This window comes from Lissotriton vulgaris, chromosome 6 (assembly GCF_964263255.1).
Source record: "Lissotriton vulgaris chromosome 6, aLisVul1.2, whole genome shotgun sequence".
Classification (NCBI taxonomy): domain Eukaryota; kingdom Metazoa; phylum Chordata; class Amphibia; order Caudata; family Salamandridae; genus Lissotriton; species Lissotriton vulgaris.
Genome location: NC_141694.1, coordinates 113,290,823 through 113,318,310, shown reverse-complemented (window position 1 = coordinate 113,318,310; position 27,488 = coordinate 113,290,823).

Sequence of the window (27,488 nt, the reverse complement as noted above, 5' to 3'; positions counted from 1 at the left end):
CGTCCACGGACACGCCCACTGACGAGGCAGGACAAAGCTTCGTGACCCCCGCTTCGCGGGCGCCACTCACTGGTATTTGGATTTGGTGAACTGTTGCATACTTGTGCCTGGCGAGGGATCTCTACCTCTACCTGCTGTTTGTATCCCGTGTTGCTGTGCCTGAGCTGACGCTCTCTTTCTCCATTGCTCCGTGGCGCGCCTCCCCTTGACTCGCTGGTGTGAGCGAGAGCTGCAATCTGCACGCTCTGTCTACCGCTCCCAGCTGGAGTCAGAAGGGTTGAGGCTAGGGTGAGAAACTACAGCGCGCCTAGCCTAGGGGACTGCGAGGACCAGAAACCCCAGCTGGGATCAGCTGGTTCCTCTTCCCCCAGGCGACACGCCCACGGACACGCCCACTGACGAGGCAGGACTAAGCTTCGTGACCCCCGCTTTGCGGGCGCCACTCACTGGTATTTGGATTTGGTGAACTGTTGCATACTTGTGCCTGGCGAGGGATCTCTATCTCTACCTGCTGTTTGTATCCCGTGTTGCTGTGCCTAAGCTGACGCTCTCTTTCTCCATTGCTCCGTGGCGCGCCTCCCCTTGACTCGCTGGTGTGAGCGAGAGCTGCAATCTGCACGCTCTGTCTACCGCTCCCAGCTGGAGTCAGAAGGGTTGAGGCTAGGGTGAGAAACTACAGCGCGCCTAGCCTGGGGGACTGCGAGGACCAGAAACCCCAGCTGGGATCAGCTGGTTCCTCTTCCCCCAGGCGACACGCCCACGGACACGCCCACTGACGAGGCAGGACAAAGCTTCGTGACCCCCGCTTCGCGGGCGCCACTCACTGGTATTTGGATTTGGTGAACTGTTGCATACTTGTGCCTGGCGAGGGATCTCTACCTCTACCTGCTGTTTGTATCCCGTGTTGCTGTGCCTGAGCTGACGCTCTCTTTCTCCATTGCTCCGTGGCGCGCCTCCCCTTGACTCGCTGGTGTGAGCGAGAGCTGCAATCTGCACGCTCTGTCTACCGCTCCCAGCTGGAGTCAGAAGGGTTGAGGCTAGGGTGAGAAACTACAGCGCGCCTAGCCTGGGGGACTGCGAGGACCAGAAACCCCAGCTGGGATCAGCTGGTTCCTCTTCCCCCAGGCGACACGCCCACGGACACGCCCACTGACGAAACGTAGAAAAATCAAATAGCCTCCCGCGACGCGGGACGCGCGCGGGACCAAGCGCGGAACGAAGCCCGGATAAAGGGCGGGCCGTCTGAGGCCATCCGAGGACGACCTAGGACGGGACGGGCCACCCCGCTAAACATCAGCTTCCGGTAAGCTAAGTTACCATCTGCCGTGTTCTTCACACTAGCGCTAATAACTGCTCTATAACCACAAAGGAAAAGAAATTAGCAAAAAATAAAATAAAAAAATAAAAAAATCAAACACTGCGGAAACAAAGCGATGGGGCTTATAAAACTGCGATCTAGGACTATCTTCATGAAACGTATGGGTACGGAGGACGCTGTTCGGAAAACATCTGATAAATCAATAAAACATGGTCGCATTATACGGACCCCAGCCATCACTGAATATTTCTCTACTTTAACATCTAAAGATGAAATCGACAGAAAAATTCTGGAAACAGAAGAAATAGCCAATCCTATTTTGCGAACCAGGCTAGAAGAAATTACGCTCTCTAAACTTGGGTCAATCCAAAAATCAAATCTGAGCGTTACCATATCTGACAACATACAAAAATCTCTTGACAACTCCAAAGATTTTCAAACTCAGGGGCACGAGGAAAATCATTTAACATCTTCAACACCAAAAAAAGGCCCTGGAAATACCTGTCAATTGGAAGAACTTTGTGCAAACAATTCCAAGATTCCGCAAAATCAACCTGAACTAAAAACAACAAATAGTCCTCTCTTACAACAAAACCAAGCGCAACCTCAAACACTTGAATCATCCGTAGACCCATTTTTGATAAAAACGAACTATTCAGCTAACATCGTCACACCTATGTCAAAAGCCTTGTTCTCACTACACGAATACTTGAGTCGGTTCTTTCCTTTCTGGGAAACATACTAGAAAACTCAGACCAAACTCTGGATGTTCAAATTGGGATTCTCAAGCATCTAGTAGAGGAAAAAAAGAAAAGGAAAGAACCTCCTGAAATGGAAAAAAATCAATCGAAGCCTACCGATAATGAGCAAAGGAACTACACAAATTGTAAAAATAGAGAAAAAGATATTGGAAAAAATGACTGTGCTACACAGACATCAGATTTTTCAAAACAAAAAAAAGGGAAGCTAGTACGACAACATGAAACACCAATATTCTCCCTGAAAAAATTATTCTCAGAAAAATCGGTTAATGATAAACAATACCCAATTTTTACTAAGGTAAAGAAATTGAATATTCTAAAAGATGAAAAGACGGATGAAAATACCCAAAAAGCCAGCTCCGACAATACATTAGAAAGTGAAAAAGGAGAACAAATGAATAAAACTACCAATACTGAACAAGTAGAAGGAAAAAGAAAGAGGAAAAAACCAACAAGACGTATCCATAAGAAAAAAAACCGTAAACTCAAATTCCAAAAGTTTGTAATTGTTAATAATACACAAGAAATACAAGAAATACAAGAAATGGAACCTGTAAAGACCAAGACCACTGACAGTACAGAAACTAGCCAAAAAAAACGAGAAGTGAAAGCGAAACTACTAGATCCGGTTGCAAAAGAGTTTCTCCCGTATAATGTCCTCGAAGAATCACAACATCAAAACATGACCGAAAGAAATAACAAAGGAAAAAATCAACATGGAGGTGGAACACCATACTCCAGAACATTACAATTCGAAGAACTATTCCCAATGGACATGATGCCACTCAACAGAAGAAGAATCATCAATCTCCTTCACCATATAAAACCTTTGGAATCCTTAAATAGTAACGAGATAGATCTTGTAATCTTTCCACAGCATGACAACAATAAAATAGCTACAGTAACCTTCTGGTCAAACGTCATACCTGGAATTATAATCAACGAAAAGGAAACATTACATAGACATGGATACGATGTCTATGTAAGAAGGGATCCCAATGCAAACAGAATTCCCCCAGGGTATGATGAACAAATTCGAAAAATTTCAAACTCTCACTACAAAAATTCTCTGAGAGAAACTGACACGGCCAGAGCAATACACTCAGGAGCTAACCACTCAGGGAAAGACTCTCTGAAGGTGAAAGTGGAAAATGGTGAAAGGATAGTATGGCAACAAGATACAAAGGAAAAGGAATACAGAGAAAGTATTAGATCTTGGTCATGGGTATCTGAAAACTTGAACAGCAATAAAACCCCATCATGTTCAGGTCAATCTGTTTAGCAATGGTCTAAAAATAATATCCTGGAACATGGCTGGAAAAACTAAGACGAAATTGGTGGAAGCCATAAACAATAAACCGGATCTATTAATACTACAGGAAACCTGGGCAATTGAAACGTTCTCGCATAAAAACTACTTTGTATACGATATTCCAGCCAAAGCATCCAATCGAGGCCACGCAAAAGGTGGTCTGGCCATTCTCCTGAAGGAAGATTACAAGTGGGCCCAGGAAATTATCCAGACTAATTCATATCACCTGCAATGTCTAAAAGTCCTCCTAAAAACTAATAATGACTCTCCAAAAAAATCATTTCTGATATTCAATGTTTATGCCCCTCCCGGCAAGAACTATGATAACACCTTTTCTGAAATTATGGAAACCATCACACAGATTATCGAACATCAATCATATATCCCATATATAATAACAGGTGATATAAACGGAAAAATCTCCAACTCGGAAATTCATAAATGGATGCAACTCTACGATGAGGAACTTGTAGATCTCTCAGCCCCGCAATTCCCCAAGGGTGCTAAATGTAATAAAAGAGGGAAATTATTACTATCGAGTTTACCTTCCCTAAGAGGGGTAATTCTGAATGGGAACATAGAAGGAGATATCCCAGCACAATATACCAGATGGGGCAATGGAAGCTCATCCATTATTGATTATATCATCTGCAGCATGAGTTTAAAAGAGACTGTCACTCACCTAAAAATACAGCCAAGCCAAGAGAGTGACCATGCGCTGCTGATTCTAAATTCTGAATGGAGGCCTCAAACAGCCACTGATAGGCAGCTAATACATCATAGAAGTTCTGTTGTGGTAGACGTTGACCGAAGAAGAATTTTCTGGAACTCCAAATCAATGGATAGAATATCGACATTGATTGAACAGAATGAATCCTTACTAAAATACATCTCGGATAACCCAATAGAAAACTTTGAACACATTATTAATGGGCTAAAAAGTTTTCTATTGGACAATCTACAACAAGCCTCCAACGGTGCTAACTATGGAAACAATAATGGTTGTAAAAAAATTAACACACAATATACCAAAAATTCAATTACCAAGAAAAAATTGAACAGACTGGTACGTGCACAATTCTTGAACTATTCCATCACAACTGAAAAAGAAATTAATAAACTAAAAAACAAATTCAGTAGAGAAAAGCAAAGATTTAAAAAAGAAAATCAAGACCGCAATTGGGTGGACATCCAAGAAGCCGCAAAAGACATAAATTCTCGCAAATACTGGTCCCTTGTAGCTAAACTAACTGGCACGAAAAAGAAGCTACAAGCAATACCTGTTACACCAAAGGACTGGGAAACCTATCTAACAGACTTGTACAAAGCAAATTCGACCAAATTTGAGAGGAAATATGCTGAACAAGACAAGGCAGATGCTGATTCACAATTATTCAGAGTAACAGCTATCTCTGTAGAATGGAACATCAGAAAAGCGAGGAAAACAGGTGCTTCTGGACCAGATCAGATTCCGATAAAGATCTACCAGGCAAATCCAAGGGAATGGAGCAAGTTGTTTTCACATCTATTTAATTACATCTTTAAAACTGGACAACTGCCTAAATCTTGGCAGGGGAGCACCATCATCCCAATACATAAGAAGGGGAGTAAGACAATCGCAGGAAACTATCGGCAAATTGCTTTAATGGATGCTGCTGGAAAAATCTTCGCAGCAGAGGTTCTACAAAGATTAAAGGACTGGGCTTTTTCACTGGATAAAATCCCCATGTTCCAAGCTGGTTTTAGGCCAAAACATTCAGTTACGGATAATATTGCTACCATTCAAACAATAATGGATAAATACGTAACAGGTAAATCTCAGGCGGTCTATGCAGTTTTCATAGATTATTCGACTGCGTTCGATCGTGTCGACCGACCTACCTTATGGCACAAACTGAAGGAACTTGGTATTCCAGACACACTGCTTCAAATTATAGTGAACCTTCACTCCAACACTTGGTCCCAGGTACAAATGGGAGGTGAAAAGGGTTTAACAGAAAGGATAAAAACAGCCAATGGCCTAAAGCAAGGGTGCCTCTTGGCCCCACTACTTTTCTCCCTATACCTTAGCGATTTACCCAAGCAACTACACCAGGGCTCAAATCTATCCCCAAAAATCGCTAATCAAAGTATTCAAGTGCTACTCTACGCTGATGATATCGTGATGCTTGATCTCACTCCCTTTGGTCTACAAAAATCTCTGGACATTCTTCATGATTACTCAAAAACAAATTTCTTAATCCCGAATTTAAAAAAAACAAAAATTATGGTTTTTTCAAGGAAGAAATCCAGTGTCAAATATAGATGGACTCTGGGTGGAGAAAAAATAGAAACTGTAAATGAATATCCATATCTAGGTAGAATACTCTCGAAGAATATTGCAAATGAAAAACATCTAGAAAACTTAATGAGGAAGTCAGAAGTACACACCGAGGCCCTATTAAGGCTATATCGGACAACTGGGAATCGGCACTTTTCCTCTTTAATAAAAATATACAAGGTAAAAATCCCTCTAGTACTGTCATATGCAACAGAATACATTCCGATGAAACAATGGACCTTCATGGACCGCAAAGAGGGGAAAATCTTAAAAAAGATAATGAAAGTTTCTGAATCCACGCCAGTCCAAGCGCTGCGCTTGGAATTTTCAATCACAAGTTCATTCGCCACAGCAGTAGCCAACGTAATAAGATGGACTTACAATTTACTCCATGCAAAGGAGGGCACATTAAGATATTTGTTAAGGCAAGAAATCTTCGAGGGAGAATCTAAAAATCAGACGTTTTTTAAAAATATGACAACAGTTTTACAAATGGCAGAGGTTAACCCAGAATTACTAAAAGGGTGGACATCAGCCCAAATGAAACTCTTCCTAAAATGCTTCACCCCGAAGTTAAGCTACGAATTGGACTACCAACATTGTAAAAAACTGTCAACATACAAATCCTATGTAGAATCCTTGGAATATAAGCATAACCAACCATATCTCGGGTTCTCATTGACTCACGGTGCAAGGAGGACAATCACCTTGTTAAGAATGGGCACATTACCCACACAAACTTACACAGTACGATGGCTACCAGGAGGAACATTGTTATGCCCCCTGTGTGAAGGGGGAGACCAAAACTTGGAACATTTGCTGTTCGTATGTCCAAACGTAATAGTATCTACTGCACGGACAAGATTCCTTGCCCCTATTTACCGATCTTGTAGAATCTCTCGAGTAAGCGAATTAATAGAATTATGCAAACAGCCACCAAATGAATTCGTCTGTTACAACTTTTATAAATTTCTTAAATCTTTTTTAACATTGTATTGATTGAAACGTGTAACTATTTCTTAATATTTCGTAAATGTAAATTTGTGGTCCTCTGATGAGTACCGATACAAATAAAACTTTTTGACTTTGTATGGCTTGCATTCAAACTTGTCCACAAAATTACGCAATGTGGCGTAATCACATAATCTCAGTAAGTTTGTGTCAATTTCATTATACAAAATTATACCAATTACTCCAGGATAATTCAAAGTTCACTCATGCCTAGTAATTTTGGGAATTGCATGTTACACTTGCGTTGTGAAATTATGCCATAATGCCACATCTTGTAATATAGAGCACCCTTCCCAGTAAAAATTTACTGTGTATGCTTCCTTTGCAGTAGAAATTTAGAGCAAAGGCATTGGAGCAACGGAGTGTGAGAGCTGTTGCTTGCGGTTGTGAAACGTTGGGTTATTGGTTGATGGGGGTGAAACCCTTCTCAAGCGCCAGCCACAATCCTTGTCAGGGTGAACCACAAACAATCCCTAAATTAACCTGTACTTAACTATCTGGTAACTTGACATGAAAGCAGTTATGCTTGGCTTAGAGGCAATGCGTAAAGTATCTATGTAGAACTCAAACAGCTATAAAGGGAAAACACACACAAGAAAAATCCTACATCAATCTAAAAACATTGAGTAATCTTTGAACAATATAGTGAGATGAAAACAAGCCAAATAGTACTGGAGTTAAGTAGTTTCAAATGTTTCAAGAAAAATAGCACTTAAAAGTAAATAGCGCCAATTATGGTTATCTGGTCACGCTGGACTGGCACAAAATCACAAGTTAAGGCAGATAGCGAGGAGCGCAGGCCGGGAACAAAACCAAGATGGGCCTGCTGAGATAGTTCCTTGTGTCCTTTGGAATCAAGAAGGAAAGTATGTGTCAGCTTCTGCCGCCCTGTGTCAAGATCCCATTGAGCAGGATCTGCAATGTGTGGTCCTACTTCGAGATGTGTCATGCTGGATAGTGATGGTGAAACCACTAATCAGGAGCTGCAATGCCGGTACTAAGATGCACCACACTGTGTCAGGTGGATTAAGTCACTGGTTCGTGGCTGCGTTGCAGAGACTTGCGTTGAGATGCTTTGTGCTGCATTGGTGATGAGGCCACCACCAATCAGAACCTGCAGTGCGAGGTCTGGTGTCAAGGTGAACTGTGCTGTGTCGGTTCTGAGGAAGCCACTGATTAGGAGCTGGTGATGTGAGGACTTGAATCAAAATTAATTTTGCTGCATCAATTTTAAATGAAAATGTCAATCAGAAACCTGTTGTGTCCCTGCAGCTCAGATCAGCTCAGATCAGGAGGCCAATTGACTGACCCTTGGAGACACTTGGAGACACTCTGATAGTCATGGGTTCAAGCAGCAAGGCAGGCCCCCCAAATAGCTGGGCTGTCCTCAGGCAGCAAGGAAGTCCTTCTGCTTGTACAGTATGCAGATCAAGAGTGTTCTGAAGTGTGGGTCTGAGGGTCCTACTTTGAGTTTTTCTCACACAGATGGTCCTGGAATGTTCTGCCTCCCTGCCTATGACTACACCAGTCATGTGGCCCAGGATACATGCACTAAAAGGGTCAGAAAAGAAAATACCAGCTTCCTAATAGTGCAATTTTCAGAATTCCCACCTTACCATTAAAGAGGATTTTAAATTACAATTCATTCCACACCAAACATGACATTTCCACCTGTTCCGAAGCAAAAGTTATAATTTTATTTAATGTAATAATGTAACCCAGTGTTATCCTATTGGAGAGCTAGGACTCACAGTAGTGAAAAACAAATGTGTTAGTTTTTATCTACCAGGACTTTTAAAACCCAAAGGTAAATGTCCACCTTTTTAAATATGATGAACGCTGCCCTGCGGGCTGTTCAGGGCTTACCCTAGGCGTGACATATATGAAGGACTGCAACATGGTTTAAGGCTCTACTTAAGTGGGTACCCTAATAGGTGTCACAGGCCCACTAGTAGAATGTATTTTACCGACCCTGGGAACATGTAGTACCACTTTACCCGGGATCTGTAAGTAAACTAAATGTGTTAATCGGGTGAAAGATGATTTTACCATGTTTAAAGAAGAGAGCACAAACACTTTACAACTGGCTAGCAGTTGTGCGTAGTCCTAAGGCCAAAAACACCTTTCAAAAAAGAGGAGGTGAGTTGGCAGAACGTTTGGGGGAAGACCATCCTAAGGCTGGTAGGTCTAACATCGGTGCTTTTGGTTTTTGCACTTTTTCAAAATGCACACATGGATGCATTCCATGCTGAATTATAGCACTTAAAAACAGATTTGCGGGGACGTGGCTTGCTGCCTAGCAAGATGGCAGCAGCCTAGAGGAGTTCCGGTGAAGAGACCGACTCCCCAGCACATCCGTATATTAATCCGTAGGTCCATTGTGTCCCAAAGGCATCTACTTGTAGCTGACGACGAGCGGATCTCACAATCCAATTCCGGCACTCTGAGGACTTCTCCGAGGACTGGGCTGCTGTGGAGAAGACGGAGACGGTAGCGGCCTGCTGAAGTGGCTCCTGCCAGAGGACTAAATTGTGGCACGCGCCCGGCTCAGGAGGGCTGTGTGCGGCATATCTCGCCTGACCTGTGTGGCTGCAGGAGGACTGTGTCGGCCGATGATGCAGCGGGATTGGTGGCAGCCTTCAGCGCTCGTGCCATCTACGAGGTACTGACACCCCCCTCCTCCCCCTGTAACAACACGCCCGCCGGCTGCGGACCACGGCCCGCAATTAACCCGCGAGTCAGACGGCGAGCTGGGGGCCGGTCTGATAACACGGTAGGGCATCTCCCTGCACTAATAATGCAGAAAATGTCCCATGTGTTCCTGCTGGGAGCCTAATGCCCAGATTTGGTCATTGCATTTACCTGGAGACGGGCCCACCCGGGTGTAGGAGGCAGGAGGAGTGGGGCGCAAGGTGCTGACCACTGCCCAGGACACGGTGGAGAGGAGAGGCAATCTGTGTGGGAGCCAGGAGGGCTGTCCGGCTCCCGCTGACTTCACCTGATTTTGGCGCCTGCGAGTGGAGCAGGTCTCGGCCCTGGGGATCTGCCTAGAGCACGGCGTGAATTAGAGAATCCGGCCTTGGGCCTAGGCCGTGGCTGTAGCCTGGGAGGCCTCCCAGACTGTTGCTCAGCATTGTATAGGACTGTCATGTGCTTATCTAGGTTCCTGATCGATACTGTGACCTTATGCCCCTATTCGGCTATAAATCCATTTATTCCCTATATTGGCATAACCGTTCAAGTGCGATTTTCTGTAAAGTCATCTCTGGCCTCACACGAGCAGAGCCACAGAGCCACATTCCAGCATGACTCTCTGCTACTTCCTTTGCGACCAATTAGTGCAATGACAGTGCAGCAGTCACTATCTGATATTCCTAGATAACACTCCGAGTTCTTCAACAAGATAAAAACTTAGCAAACCTGGAAATCCCCGCTTGCTATGTTTTGATTAGTAATGGAACTCTAATGAGCAACTGATAACTATCACTTCCTAGTGACATCTTTAATTGACGTCTTATGTCCAGCAAACTTGCGTCAAACCCGGCACCTGTCAGGTATAAATATTACCAACGTTGCCTTAAGCAATGAGCGAACATGTTGCTGATGCCAGCTGCCTGCATGACCCTGTGTTGGTAAAAACTAGCACTCTGTCGCTGCAGCCTGCTATCCTGTGGTGGTGAAGCTACTGATTACCATTATCGCCGCTACAGCGCGACCTATGGTGCAGTACGCTTGAGGAGCCGTGCAGCCGTCCTCTGCGAAGACATCCAGCCCAGCTGCCCGCGGACGCTGTCACCCCTCCTTCCTCGACGCGCTGAGAGAAGCCGCTGCCTTTCTCGTGCAGAGAAATCCAGTCCCGGCGCTTCCAGTTTACCCTCGCAGGTGACTGGGATATCGAGAGAGACCCCTGAAGGAGATACCAATCCTCCATCATTCTATTCAGAGGTATGGTGTTGACTAAACCCTTAGACGAGAATTCTTGAAACAAACCTTGGCAAAACCAACTTAACTTAAGCTACTTACTTACTCCCCCTTCTCACGTGTTAGGCTTAGGTCAGGCACACTGGGGTAGGCTTAGTTAGAAGCACCAGTTGAGTATGTTAGCCTAATGTATATATGACTGTATATATGTTTTATTACTTTTAAACCATTGTATGGCTAAGAAACCATATCAATGCTTTTACAGTTCTATTTTGCTATTCTTATCTTACTGTACGTACTTTTCATAATAACAGTTATTGCAATTGTGGCAATACATTTCTCTTGTATGAGAAGAAAGACTGTTCAATAAATGTTAACCCTTTATTGATACACGCCCGTCTCTCTATTCTCTACATGCTGTGAAAGTAAACTGCACTAGACTGACTGAGTGAAATCTATGTCTATTGTTTCACACGACCCTAGAGATCGACTCTTGATCTGAGGAGCAAAGTTGTCATGTTGCACGGTTGTTGGAAAGCTGAATCCCTTCTTGTCTGTGCCAAGGAAGCTGATCACTTCCTATGCAGAGAAGAAAGTTTCCAGTGACCTCTGAGCTAGTTGGTAACACAACCCAATTAAGTTTAGCATAGTCAGTGGAGGCCTGGAATATAAGCAGTTCCACGTCGATACTACTGTTTATGTTATTCCAATGCGCAGGGCCTAGTGGGAAACTAGGAACTACACTACATGGCGCCCAACGTTTGGTAAGGCGATAAACTAACGTAAGACTTGTAGAGTAACTCAGTCGTGCATATTTCACACCCCTTTCTCCCTTAAATACTCCAATAGACGTCTGGAGTGGGTGAAAGGTTAAAATCCGCCCGACCTTAGTAGGAAGAGATTCCTATGTAAAGCTCTGGTTTATTCAACGTTGAAGGATACAGTGTTCCAAAATATTGTGCATCTAATCTTTGTCTCCTTGGAGACCCACTCTGCAAAAACTGCATTTATACAATGTCAGTAGAAAACAACGGCACCACTGGGGCCGCAGTAGATGCGACTCAGCAAGGTCCCGAATACACAGACCCGGGTGCTATTATCATCCCGGTCCAGTTAAGAAGATCTATAACTTTAAAACTTATAGAACACGGACTGACACCTCAAGGTGGTACAGTAATTTTCGTGATAGAGGCTCACGAGTATCGGCAGACAGAGGTATTCTATTCATGGATAAACTTTCCAGCGGTAAACGCTATAACACAAGAGTTTCACTATTACAAAATAGAGGAACCTCCGGGAGAGTATGCTCCTTTTGAGGAGATTGAAATCCCACTTAAATTTCAAGAGCACCTGCTCTGGTTTAATGGCGCCCTAAAACACAATGATCACATAACTAGGCTCGGTCCACTAGGTAGACCAGGAGCCACGTGGCCGGTTCTAGCCAGCTACACACCACATCCTGACATTACAAGAATGTCTAGAGAAGAGCTGTTAGTACAGCTAAACACATTAATAAAAATACATAGGCAATTAGTCCAATATGTAATACGGACTGCAACAGTCCAGCCAGCTGTTAATTCACACCAGCTGACCCCTCATCAGGGGAACACAAATAAAATTACACCACAGAACATACAGTCATGTCTTGGTAAAACACCCGTAAAACGGGAACAAATTCCTTTCTGGTTAGCCCAGAAAATCACTCAAATAGAGGCAGTATTTCCTGATACTACCCCTATTGAGAAACACAGAATCTTGACCATCTGCCTTCCTATGGGAATCGCACCACACGTGGAGGACTGCGACACTTGGGGTACAGTCTTTGCTTCCATTTACACAAAAACACACGGTGTTCCGTCTATGGCGGTAATACCAGACGTGCTAAAACAGATTCAAAATGAATTCGGTCCAGAACCAGCTTTAAATCTAGGTATGAAATTACTGAAAGACTTCAAGCAGGTCACGGCTATATTATTAGCCAATGTAAAGGGAGAAGCAGCATCTGTGGCGATTCGCCAGAAGTTGAGGGAAACAGATATAAAAGATCCTGTTGAGCTTGCCAAAATCATAGAAAAATGCTATGAAGAATTAGGTAGAGACAGCTTGGGTGGGAAACCAGTTAAGCCCCAACTGCTCGAAAATCCAGAAAAATTATTTATTAAAAATAATTTAAACACTCCTAAAAAGAGCTGGGATGGAAATAAACAATCCACTCCCAAGGAAAAAGTTTTCCAGTCCAGAGGAAGGTCTCCTCGACGGAGGGAGAGAACTCCGACTCGAGAACGCCAGTCTCCCCAACGGGAGCCCTCTGAGAAAAGATATAACCTTAGAAATAGGGATAATATAAAAAAACCTGATAGATATCAAAGTATTGATACACGTCCCTCTCGATCTCTTCCACAGAATTCGGAAAGAAGAGGACGGTCAGACCCAGGAGAGCACACCAAGTCCAAAGACAAGGAACCTGCTCAAAATAAGAAATCTCAATTTCAGAAAAAGAAGGTAGCCAGTATTAGAGTAATCAACCATGCCGAGAATACTGAGGACACAGTTGAAAAACGGGGAGTGGGCATTGACAATGTTGGACAGTGCAGCAGAGATCAGTATAGCGCGCAAGATCTTGATGAGTCATCTGGAGACAGTGGACACGAATGAATACATTCAGGTTGAAACTGCCGACGCCAGACTTAGCGAGCCCCATAAAATATACGAAATAACATTGCGTATAGAGGGTGATAAGACTAGGAAAATCAAGGGTCTATTTTGGGATAAGCTCTCAAAAGGCTATGATATTCTGTTAGCTGAAAAAGATTGGCCCCCGGAGTTTGTCAGGGAGTGCCCTCGTGGCGAAGAAGTGATTATGCCTGCCTTCTCGAATCACATTCCGATTCACAAAAAATATAAATATGCAAGGAAATGGGCAGTAGCACAGGCACCTGCATTGTATAAAAATCATGTAGGATGGGATGAGGATTCACCTCCTCACATAATCCAACTAAAAAGTGAACCAACTGCCCAACGGCAGTATCCCATAAAGCAAGAAGCTAAAAAACAGGTCAGGGAGATCTTAGATCAACTTGAGTACCAGGGGGTGATTGAAACATGCACCTCTCAAATGAACAATCCTTTGTTTCCTGTCTCCAAGCCAGACAATTCATATCGTCTAGTTTTGGACTACAGACACCTTAATACATGTTGCAAAACATTTGCAGTACAAAACTCGCATAGTGCAGCCCTAATGAATAACATAGTTAGGAAAAAATACAAAACGACATTAGACATTTCTAATGGTTTCTTTTGTCAAAACATTGCACCAGAAAGCAGATACTTGACCGCTTTCTCCGCATTTGGGTCACAGAAAAAATTCTGTCGACTCCCACAGGGGTTCAAGAACAGCCCAGGACTATTCTCAGCTAGGGTAACAGAGTTACTACAAATCTATGATGATGAAGCATTATCTTACGTAGATGATATTTATCTCACAGACGACGACTTGGATACTCACTTGAAAAGAGTGAACACCATTATACTTGGGTTCGCAGCAGAGGGTTACAAATTCAACTTTAAAAAGTCCCGAATTGCACATCTGACAGTACTGTTTTTAGGGTACGAATTATCAAGTGAAGGGAAAAGCCTAGCGGACAACTTCTTAGAGAAGTGCGCTGTACTCCAAGCTCCAAAAACGCTGAAGAATTTACAATCAATACTAGGTTTTCTGAATTTCGGAAGAACTTACATACTAAATTACGCAGAGAGGGTTAAACCTCTCTACGAACTAATAAAACCTGATTTAAAACAAATCAATTGGACTCAAAAACACACAGAAATTTTGAGATCACTGCAAACAGACATGTTAGCAAAAACAAAATTAGATACACGTGACAACACACGTGATCTTGTAATCCGAGTCATCCCAGGAAGATGCGGATTCACGTACCTAACCTCTAATGAGGGAGAAAAGGTACCAATAGCTTACAAATCACATTTATACACAAAGGCTGAAATAAAATTCAGTTCAACGGAGAAAATTCTAACTGCGGTTCAGACTGCTGTAGCAAAAGAAAGGCCCCTAGCACAAGGTAAACGAATAATAATCGTAACACCAATTCCGGCTTTAGAAGCGGTAACTAAAGCAAGCATTCCTAATGCTAAAGCTTTGCATCCGAGATGGATTCAGTGGGTTAATTCTCTTGCTGCAACAGACGTAGTTTACGAATTTGATCCTAACTTAAAAACACAGGAATTTTTACAATATGAATACGAATGTCCTCTGCCAATTGAAATCCTGCCTCTCGAAGAATACGGAAGTATTATATATACTGACGGATCAGCACAACCCGCAGTTGGGGGTAAGCAAGCTTACAGTGCTGCGTGCGCGATTGTTAAAGGTCGCTGGCACAAAGGAAAATTTAGACCATTGGTCACTAAAACACAATCTCTAGGAGATTGCTCGGCTCAACGAGCTGAATTAGTAGCATTTAAGATGGCGCTAGAAAATACTGATCGCGAATTCCCCACACTAATAGTGTGCGATTCTTTTTATTGCGTACAATCTTATAATGAATACTTGCAGAATTGGGTGGAAAATGGTTTCAAAGATGCAAAAGGTGGCACAATAAAGCATAAAATGCTTTGGGAACAGGTAGTTCTTTTACAAAAAGAACTACAAAAGACTCACGTGATACATACACTGAGTCATCAACGTGATGGCGTTCACGTTGCAGGGAATTCATTGGCTGATGAAGCCGCGAAGGCAGCTGTGCAAACGGCTTCCGTAGCTGCGATAACTCGGTCACAAACAAAAATAGACAGCGATGTTCTACAAGCTGTCAGTGCGTCAGTAAAAAATGATAAGAAAACACTCCCAAAAGGCTTTCCTGAAAAGTACTTGTACTTAACGGATACAAATAATGTTCCTTTTGCTCGAATCCCTGGAGTGGGGGATAGAGTAATTCCAAACAAGGAACACAGACTAGGACTAATAAAAGCGGCACACGAAGGGCTTGCTTCTGCACACGCTGGCGTTTCCGCAACAGTATCACTATTAAAACAGAGATATTGGTGGCCTCGCTTGAGAATACAAACTAAAAAGTATGTATTAGAATGCGACATATGCCAAAGGATAAAAGTATCAACAGTGAAACGACCAGCGCAGACACCCCTTCTCATCTCGGATAAACCATTTGCATGTGTTTACCTGGACCACTGTGGTCCCCTACAAAGGGACGGTAACTATAGATATATCATGGTAGCAGTGGATTCCTGTACGAGGTTCATATGGATGTGGCCCCAGCGCTCGGCTGACGCTAGAACGGTTATAAAAGATTTGCGAGTCTTTATCGGCACATACGCAATTACCACGTTCCATTCTGACCAGGGTCCTGCTTTCAGCTCTCGAGCCTATAAGGAGGCCATGGCCAGCATGGGAATTGGGTTGCGGTATTCTTGTCTGTCGCATCCCGAAGGGAATAGTGTGGTAGAAAGAAAAAACCGTGACATAAAGCAATCTATAACAGCGAAGGTATTAGGTTCAGGCGCTGGGTGGGTCAAACATTTAATAAGTGTCCAGACTAGTCTTAACAACATGCCAAGAAATTCTCTAAAAGGTTTCAGCCCATACGAACTATTGTTCGGAATTAGAATGAACGTTCAGGACCTCGATAGTCAGATGTCAGTGGTACAAAAAGAAACAACGCAGTTTGAAGTAAAAGACCGTTTGGCTGTTTTACAGGAACTGAATGAAACAAGAAAATCATTAAGCAACATAAAGTTAAAACAACAGCCAAGTACCACTGACGAGGCACCACCCGCAACAGCCCCAGCAAGGCCTGTCTGGATTCCAAAGATTGGGGATCTAGTCAGAGAAAAGATCGCGGTTAAGAAGGAATTTGGGCCTTCTTACAGAAAAGCAGTACCTGTCTTAGCAGTCACCGGAACAAGATCAGTTGTGCTACCGCCCCTTGCTGGTAAAAAGGAGAACAGAGTCGTGTCTATCGATCTGGTAAAACCACAAGCATGTGGCCTATAATCAACAGTAGGCCCAGTGGACTCCCAAGAAACAACAGAATACCCAAACTTGCAACAATCCAAGAGGTTCAAACTGAAAGACTCATCACATTCGATCAGCCTGCAGTGCACAATGAAGGACTATGCAATACAGCCATGGAACTCGTGCCTCTTGAAACACAGATTGAAACAGTTCGTCAAGAAACAACACCAGTCTACACTAATGTGGCATCAGAAAGTGCTACCGAGAGACAGATTGAAAGAACAATCCCATCAATTGACAGAACTGCCTCTGGTTATTTCATCAACTTCGACAACTTCTCTGAAGATCAAAACGACCCCGAAGTGATGCCAGAAACAAAAAGTCTTTTAAAGAAAAAGCAACGGAACTCTTTCATCAACTGAAGGAAATCTACCTAATTTCCCCTTGGCTAGAGTTCTGGTTCGGTCTAGGTATATTTTTCCTCCTGCTTTGGCTCATCATGGTACTGTGTTTGGGAAAATTCATTGAAGGAAAATATATTACAATGGACACAGCAAGTCAGAACATCAACCTAGTCCTGAAACCACACAGATCATCCCACGTGAAGAAAAGAGAACTGTCAACAGTAAATGTCACAGCAATTCCAATACCTGGTGGGGTAGTATGGGAGAAAACAGACTATGAGATCTATGGTCCGGTCGAAATCCTGAAGTATCCTCATCAACTAAAGGTTTCCTTAAGTGACTTTGTGACACCAAGTACATTCTCTGATGATTGGGACTTTAACAGTATTAATGACATGATGTCTGATTTAGTAATGTCAGCTAGATTCACAGATCATGATTATTTACAAGGTTCATCTAGTTATGAGCAGTTATTCTGTTACACCCACTATGGGGATCATTACTTGCATAAATCTGCACAGCCTAGAAATGTTTTTATGTATAATCAATGGGAACATTGTTCTACACCACCTAAAAGCAGTTCTAAAGCATTTTTTGAGAAATTCAAATATTTTTCAGGGTTTAACACCAGTGATGCAGAAACGTTTTATTATAAACTGTTAGATAAAACAGGAATGAAAACAATGCTGACAAATTCTAAATTGATATATTCAGAAGCATTTTATGACAAAATGATGACATTTGGTTTTGATTATTGGAAAAATAATATTGAAACGAAATCAATTTGGGGTACAAAAGATTGGCAGGTGCAAGGCATTGAAGCACTTTTTAGAACCTGCATGATACCAGAACAAATGTTATTTTTAAATGACACTGTACACCAAACATCTTGTCTTGGCCTAGCTAAGAACAAAGAACTTAAAACACCGTCTATACCAAAGCCAATAGCTGAGAATACAACTGCAGATAATGAGTTAGACGTGTCACACATTTTACATTTCAACAGAACACATCCTGATTGGAAAAAGTGGTTAATCTGGCCTACAGACACAAATAGCTGTCAAGATAGATTCCTGAATAAAACACAGGGGTTAAAAATGACCAGATTAGACCATAGATACTCCCAGAGACAACATCCAGGGATTATAACAACATACAGTGTAGGGAAACTCTGCCTAGAATGGCTAACTACATCCACACTGGCTGAAATTAAGCAACACTTGTCTTTATTAAAAGATGGTGCTGATTTGCGCGATTTCATTCTTGGACCACGCAAACAGCGTCAAAAGCGTTTCATAGCGACCAGCATCTATGCTGCTTACAACGAGGCTTGGAAAGTAAAGCAAATTGAAACTGCTGAAAAAATACGAGAAATTGATCGTATTAATTTGGAAAAATCACTTTCTGTGGTAGAAAATGGGTTAATGACTCTGTCTTCCAGAATATATTCTTTGGACAATATTGTATCCTCTGCCTTTGATGTGATAGACAGAGATTTGCTAATGTTACAACATGGCCAGTCTCAATTACGCTCTATTATAGAACTAGGCTGGACGCTGCAAAATCTTCGTTCAGGCTATGTGCCTTGGCGTTTAATCAACACAACGTCATTATTTTCCATTTTTAACCTTACTGATAAACAGATCAGTTTGGCACAGAAAGGAGCAGACTATACAATCTTGAGCATCGAGAAACTCGAGAGATTATCATTGACAATGTCAGAGAGCCCTGTCATTGAATGGATAATACACGGAATTATCACAATTCCGATAACAACTTTCCGCTTTAAAAAATGCCTTGAATACATACCTGCTGGCCAATATGAACAATTGGGTAAGGGATATGTTAAATCCGAATGGAAATTACCATACACTCATTCTTGCTATAGTGACAGCGACAAAAATGTATTTCTTAGTGGTGACAACTGTATACACTCACTAAGCGGTATACTTTTGTGTCAGGGTATTAATTTACACGGAGCATGTGATGGCAATTCAAACAACCTCTCATGCCACCAGCTAGTCACACCTGCAACTCAGATAGAGCCCTTCTTTATGCAACTCGCAAACGGGAGTTACATTCTAAGAACGGATCACAGGTGCTGTGGCCTCGCGCCCGGAAAAAGTTATCTAGTAGAAGTAACGTCCATGGTCAAATGTTGCATGCAAGCATTGTTCCCGAGCGGGCCTCCAGACTTAGTGACTCCCCTCTGGCCTCGTCTGAATCTCTATTCTATACGAATTGATACATTAAGCAAAATGAAATCTGTACTTTTACAGACAACAGTGCCTATAACGTCATCTAAAGAGACGTATGATCTTCTAGTCGCAAGGACGGCTACCGAGGTCCATGACCTTTTATCAACAAATTGCCCCGTGCATTTCGTACAAATGCTCGACCAACTCCTTAAAATGTCTAGTGCAACAAGCATCCCAGGCATATTTAAGACAGTCTTTACGGGACTGCTAACACCCTTCCAGGCAATTTTGGGAATCTTTCCTAATTTTGTGCACTCCATCTTTGGTGGTGTTCCACTATTTTTTGGACTCATCGCAGGGATTCTATTTTTGACCCTTCTGCTACGTTATGGCAAGCCTCGGCTCAGACATAGCTCCCATGGGAATGGAAGAAACAATCCTAGCAATGCGCTACAGGGACAGGATAACTAACGTCCTCGGATTGGCCAGGCTGAGAGATCTAAACATGACCTGGTTCCTTTCATTCAGACCAATATGGCAAAATTGCATTTTACCTGTGCTACGGTGTATGCTTTGCGGCGATGAATGCGTGTTGGACATCTGTCTTTCACTTCCATCAGCAGTACCAACGGACGTCGATACTTTGCTAAGTCCAATAACGGCTCACGCATTGTGTTGTCCCCAGCGGCTACCAATCCTGATGACGGCATTCGTGGAGACTCCTGTACTACAGCCAAGTGGTAACAGTGGAGCGAGTGACAAAAGCAACATCATCCAGGTACAACGTTCTGTGAGCAGGGCTGGTCCTGTCTTCGATGACAGCAATCATTCTCACACCTGCCAAGTTACAGCGCTATCTAATTTGGTTGAACTATCACCTGATTTTGTAGACCAATTCTTTGCGAGCCTGTCTGATACGATGTTCTCACCCACAGAGAAACAATAACTTTTGAAAAGCTTTCCGACACACGGCGTTCCCATGAACTCTGAATTCGGCCTTCAGTTTTGATCAACATAAAACTGCCAGGAGCTTTGGTAAACTGATTTTTTCTTTGAATTGGACAATTTTTTAAAAAATATTGACCCTCTCTTTTTGGCACGAACAATTCTTTGCTTAACGTAAAGACTATTCTTAGAGAACAGAAGCTTCACACTTCTATTTCTAAAAACACATCTAGAGACATAACAACATAACACCAGCCTCTAGCACACATATTATTACAATGCATTTTTATGTGATGATTTATCTCGCATTTCTTCTGTCAGAGATACTTCATGTGTAATTCTTTATGCATAATCGTTCATTGATTTCATATGCAATAATTTTTGAATGATTACTATGCTTTTAAAACTACGTACAGTACCTAAATTCCATGTATTACAAGTACGCCTATTTCGAATGCATTTATGTATTTTGGGGTGGGCTATGTTACACCATGTTACACATGCATCTAATTGCTTAGTTTTAGTAATTTTGATGGACATGAATTCGTGGAGTGGGTGTCATGTGCTTATCTAGGTTCCTGATCGATACTGTGACCTTATGCCCCTATTCGGCTATAAATCCATTTATTCCCTATATTGGCATAACCGTTCAAGTGCGATTTTCTGTAAAGTCATCTCTGGCCTCACACGAGCAGAGCCACAGAGCCACATTCCAGCATGACTCTCTGCTACTTCCTTTGCGACCAATTAGTGCAATGACAGTGCAGCAGTCACTATCTGATATTCCTAGATAACACTCCGAGTTCTTCAACAAGATAAAAACTTAGCAAACCTGGAAATCCCCGCTTGCTATGTTTTGATTAGTAATGGAACTCTAATGAGCAACTGATAACTATCACTTCCTAGTGACATCTTTAATTGACGTCTTATGTCCAGCAAACTTGCGTCAAACCCGGCACCTGTCAGGTATAAATATTACCAACGTTGCCTTAAGCAATGAGCGAACATGTTGCTGATGCCAGCTGCCTGCATGACCCTGTGTTGGTAAAAACTAGCACTCTGTCGCTGCAGCCTGCTATCCTGTGGTGGTGAAGCTACTGATTACCATTATCGCCGCTACAGCGCGACCTATGGTGCAGTACGCTTGAGGAGCCGTGCAGCCGTCCTCTGCGAAGACATCCAGCCCAGCTGCCCGCGGACGCTGTCACCCCTCCTTCCTCGACGCGCTGAGAGAAGCCGCTGCCTTTCTCGTGCAGAGAAATCCAGTCCCGGCGCTTCCAGTTTACCCTCGCAGGTGACTGGGATATCGAGAGAGACCCCTGAAGGAGATACCAATCCTCCATCATTCTATTCAGAGGTATGGTGTTGACTAAACCCTTAGACGAGAATTCTTGAAACAAACCTTGGCAAAACCAACTTAACTTAAGCTACTTACTTACTCCCCCTTCTCACGTGTTAGGCTTAGGTCAGGCACACTGGGGTAGGCTTAGTTAGAAGCACCAGTTGAGTATGTTAGCCTAATGTATATATGACTGTATATATGTTTTATTACTTTTAAACCATTGTATGGCTAAGAAACCATATCAATGCTTTTACAGTTCTATTTTGCTATTCTTATCTTACTGTACGTACTTTTCATAATAACAGTTATTGCAATTGTGGCAATACATTTCTCTTGTATGAGAAGAAAGACTGTTCAATAAATGTTAACCCTTTATTGATACACGCCCGTCTCTCTATTCTCTACATGCTGTGAAAGTAAACTGCACTAGACTGACTGAGTGAAATCTATGTCTATTGTTTCACACGACCCTAGAGATCGACTCTTGATCTGAGGAGCAAAGTTGTCATGTTGCACGGTTGTTGGAAAGCTGAATCCCTTCTTGTCTGTGCCAAGGAAGCTGATCACTTCCTATGCAGAGAAGAAAGTTTCCAGTGACCTCTGAGCTAGTTGGTAACACAACCCAATTAAGTTTAGCATAGTCAGTGGAGGCCTGGAATATAAGCAGTTCCACGTCGATACTACTGTTTATGTTATTCCAATGCGCAGGGCCTAGTGGGAAACTAGGAACTACACTACAGACCGCATTGAACAGCGGAAATACTGAAGTGTATGATTGGATATAACATATAGGTGTTTCCCCTGCCTGTGCCCTACAAGTTACGAGACCCCCCTGGGAGGCCCGTACTGAGGACAGACTAACGACAGGCCGTGCAAGCCCGCAGGCCTCATGGCGGGTATCGGCGAATACTGACCGGCATTGTACCGCCAAACACAAGATGGGGGGCAGGGGCCCTCTCACGACCTCACAAAGTAACTTGGACAAATTTACATATAATAAAGACTTTCCCCCGCTGTCGCAGCGCAAAGACCCCGCGGATAATACACCAGAGAAAGTGGGGTGCCTAAGGTCACACTGGACGATATAATGGCAGCCCTTACTAATGTTCAATCGACAGTGGGGTCAATCTCCACAGATGTTACTCTCCTGCGGGCCGATTTTCAGAAGATGACCGCCAGGGTTACAGAGGTCGGGCAAGTGACCAAATCTTTAACGAAGGACACTACTACATTGCTTCAAAAGGTGTCACAGCTTGAGATGGAAAACAAGTCCATGGCGGCGAAGCTGGGCGACTAGGAAGGGCGCGCCCGCCGCAACAACGTCAGAATAACGGGCATTCCAGAGAGCGAAGGTGGCCTGGCAATGCACCTGTACGTAAAAGAACTCATAAAAAATAGACTACAACCCAGAGGACTCTTAACCTTTTTCTCTATAGAATGTGCACCCAGGGTGCAGGGAGGATAGCCCAAACCCGGAACCCCCCCCCAGACCAGTCCTTGCCCAAATTTTCAACTTCCGGGACATGGATGTTATACCACAGACGGCCCGGATGGCGCCACCATTACGTGTTCATAACTCAACAGTGTCCTTCTTCCCGGACTACACGGCGGCTGTGTCAGCGCGTCGCAGGAGCTTCCTGGAGGTTAAAAAGGAACTGAGGGCCCGAGACCTGCCCTACTCGATGCTATTTTCAGCGAGGCTACGGGTTGTATCAGACGGAAAAACTTGCTTTTTTGAGACACCCGAGGAGGCCCACGACTGGTTGGAGGGATGGCGGTGAGTGGAAGGTACTGGACGGCCTGACAGACGTCGGAGACATCACAGAACAGAGGACGGCAACGGAGACCGAGAGCACGATATGGAGGGGGACCACCAGCAACAGAGGGAGTCTGGAGAGTGAGAGATTAGAATGCAGTTTGGCGTCGGATTCAGGAGTTATGCAGTGGTGCATAACCAAACTCATTGTTGATCAGAGACGATAATGGACCTTTAAGTAAAATTGCCTTTGAGGATGGAAAAGATGTAACTTCCTCTGGACTTCTCTCCCCCTACACGCAAGTAATGTTCATGGGGCTTGGGTCTAAGCACTCTGCTATGTTGGGGTGCGGGCAGTTATGAGTCCGTCTGACTGGGAGGCAGGGTGGGGGGTGGAGGGCATGGGAATGTTTCTTTGCTCATGTTTGTTTGTTATTATGATTTCAAGTGCAGTACTCAGATGTGCATTGTTCAAACGCAGTAATAGGCATAGGTGTAGCCTCAGTGATCCGGCAAGGCATCTCAAACACTTCACCAGACATGACACAACACGCCCAACCTAGCCCTACGCAGGGAACATGCTCATTGACTCAGGTGGCTCCTCTTTCTCTGCTCACATAGAATATGCGTGGACTGGGGAACAAAATTAAGAGGAGCTTGGTCCTACAGTGTATCAAATGGAGCTCTCCAGCGGTGATATTGCTGCAGGAGACACACCTTACTGGGACCACCTGTAAAGCGATCGACAGATGGGGGTACACAATGATAGTGCACTCAGAATTCTCCTCAGGATCTTGGGGGGTAGGTATTTTGGTGCGAAAGCAATCCCCACTGATAATCCATAACACAAAAATAGTTGATCAAGGTCGATTTGCAGCCCTGATTGGACAGTGGGAAGTGCGATCTATTAACATAGTCTCATTTAACGTCCCACCTGCATTGCATACGATTACACTCCCGGCTCTCAGTAAATTTCTACTTGACCTTCCGGTGGGGGAGTTACTGATTGGAGGGGACTTCAACGCCACTATAGACGGGACTATTGATCAATACACTGTGAGGGCCAGTGACTCTGGCGTATCTCGCCTTGGCAGGTTTCTGGAGGCACTCAGACTTACGGATGTATGGAAATGGCACCACCCGACCACACGGCAATACACATTCCACTCCGGAGTACATAATAGTCTGACAAGAATAGATTTTTTTTTGGCCTCAGTGAACAGCCTCAATAATATTGAAAGCATACCAATTGTTAACCGCCAGGCTTCCTGTACATTGTCCTTCCATGATGATATTCAAAGACTACCCTTCCCATAATGCACTGTGGTGGCTGCATACGTATATCCTTTCCCATGATACACTGCTTCTAGGTCAGGGGAAAGTTTACATCACATAAGCTGCCTGCTCCCGTTTTCAGGTGCATGGCTTTTTTGCTAGGACCACCCTCTTTCTTCCTGCGACTTTCTATGGATTCCTGGTTGCGAGATTTCCTATTTCCCGAATTGCTGTTTTGCTCCGCCATCGGTTTCTCTCCTTTTCCTGTTGCTGCTGGGAGTGCGAGGTCGCACTGAATTCTGTCTGAAGGCTCTCACCCCTCCATTCTACTGCTAGCGTGAGGTCACGCTGAAACCTGCCAGAACTCTCTCCCCTCCATCCTGCTGTAAGCGCGAGGTCGCGCTGAACATGACACTACGCCCTCTCCGTTCTCTGCTTCTATGAGAGCGAAGTCAAGTGCAAAATCCTTTTTTGTATTTAATTGCTTGTCGACTACTTCGGCCCTTTTTTCCAATTCATTCTGCCATCCTTACGAGCGTGAGGAAGTGCTGTTGAAGAAAATACATTTTCTTTTTTTTACAAAGAACTTTATTGATTCAAGCGCAAGGAGTGCAGATAGCCCATTCCACCTTCGGGGAAGTTCACTTTCTGCCGTTCGGGCAAAACTACTGCTCCCATCATAAGCGGTCGCTCCCCACGCTGCTCCCTGCTTCGCCTGGTATCGTAGCACTTACCGCCAGACTGCTGAGTGCTTATCTCGCCTTGCTCCCACAACTGCTTTAGCCTGATTAATTATTAATTTGAGATCATAGCGCTAGATTGCCCCGTCTGTTTATTATTTATTAATTGCTGATTTCAATTAGATCGTAGCGCTTGATTGCCAAGGTGCCCTTTTACGATAAATTGAAATTGTGCTGTGCTGCCTGTAGACTCATTTGTGCCTGATTGTGCCGGTGCCACTGCCATTTGCATCGCGCTATTTCCGATTTAGCCCCAATCCTGTTTCGATATTGGCTTGCTGCCATTTTGTTGTTGTTGTTGTGCCTCTCTGCCCTGATCTCCACCCCGCTCCTGCCTCCCAGCTGCTCCTACCTCACCCCTCCCCTTCCACTGTCCACATATGACAGATGCCTACGCGTGCAGCGGTCGTGCCCTATGCGCGCCAAAGGTGCGCCAAAGGTAAGCCCGTCTAAGCCCGTCTGCGCCTGGACCGCGAGTCCAATGCCAGACCCCCTGGTCCACGCAAATCCAATTCCGCCCACATTATATACGATGCTGATACCCTCTCTGCGCTTAACCCCGGCTGGCTCCCTACCTGCATCCAAGCCGTCCCAGGCCACACCCATGGACCCTTCACCTGCCACTCCTGCAAATTCGACTGCATCAGAACCCACACCAAATCCACTAACTCCAAACAGAGCTCCAACACTAACCACCTAAAGTGCCTCCTGCTCAACACCTGCTCAATCCACAGACACTCCATCGAACTCTGGAACCTACTTGACACTACATCGCCGGACGTCGCCTTCCTTACAGAAACATGGATGAACGCCTCATCATCCCACGACATTGCCATAGCCATCCCGGACACCTACAAGATCATCCGAAAGGACCGCATCAACCAAACAGGAGGAGGCATCGCCATCGTCCATAAGAACACCATCCGCATCAAGACCAGCTCCGACGATAACCTCGCTACCGCCGAACACCTTCACTTCCAGATTCACACCGACCCCAAAACCACACTCAGAGGCACCCTTATCTACAGACCCCCAGGACTCCGCTCACAATTCAGTGAAGACATCGCTGACTTCATCAGCCCACATGCCCTCCCATCCGAGAACTACATTCTACTGGGAGACCTCAACTTTCACCTGGATAAGAAAAACGACAACAACACCACCACCCTTCTGGACAACCTGGCCAATCTAGGACTCAAACAACTCATTGACACCCCCACCCACTCTGCCGGGCACACGCTTGACCCTATCTTCACCTCCAGCAAGCACATCTCCTTCGATCACACCACAGCTCTCCCTCCATTGGACGGACCACAGCTGCGTTCACTTCCACTACAAAAAATCCACGACCCATAACCCCCCACAACCTATTCCCCGAAGAAACTGGAACAAAATCACCACCGACCAGCTCTTCACGTTGCTTCAACAAAACCCCCCTGCCAACTCATCGGACCCAAACCAAGCAGCCACCAACCTCACACAATGGATCACCCACAGCGCAGATGAACTAGCATCCTTGAAAAACCATCTAATCAAGCAAGGTAACAAAAAAGCCCCCTGGTTCAACGATGACCTTAAGAAATCCAAGAAGTGTTGTCGGACTCTTGAGAAAACCTGGAGAAAAAACCCTACCACTGACAACCTAGCCACCTTCAAGAACGCCACCCGCAAACACCACCAACTGATCCGATCCACCAAGAAATCAGCATTCAAGGATCGACTTGACAACAATGCCCAAAGCAGCAAGGAACTATTCAATTTCGTCAAAGAATTCACTAACCACTCCGCATCACCCCCTCCCAAGACCTCTGCGACTCTCTATCATCATTCTTCCACAACAAAATCGCCGAAATACATAACAGCTTTCAAAACCAGTCCGAAGACCAGCCCACTCCACCCACCTCCGAACCAAAACCCCCCTCTAACAATCTTTGTGCCTGGAACCCAATCACCACCAAAGACACCATCCGCCTGATGAATTCCATCCACTCAGGATCGCTAACCGACCCATGTCCCCACCACATCTTCAACAAAGCAGACTCCATCATAGCACCCTATCTCCGAGACATCATCAACTGCCCCCTCAACTCCGCCACCTTCCCGGAAAACTGGAAACATGCCGAACTCAGCGCCCTTCTGAAGAAACCCAACCGAACTTAAGAACTACCGCCCCATCTCGCTCCTCCCATTCCCCGC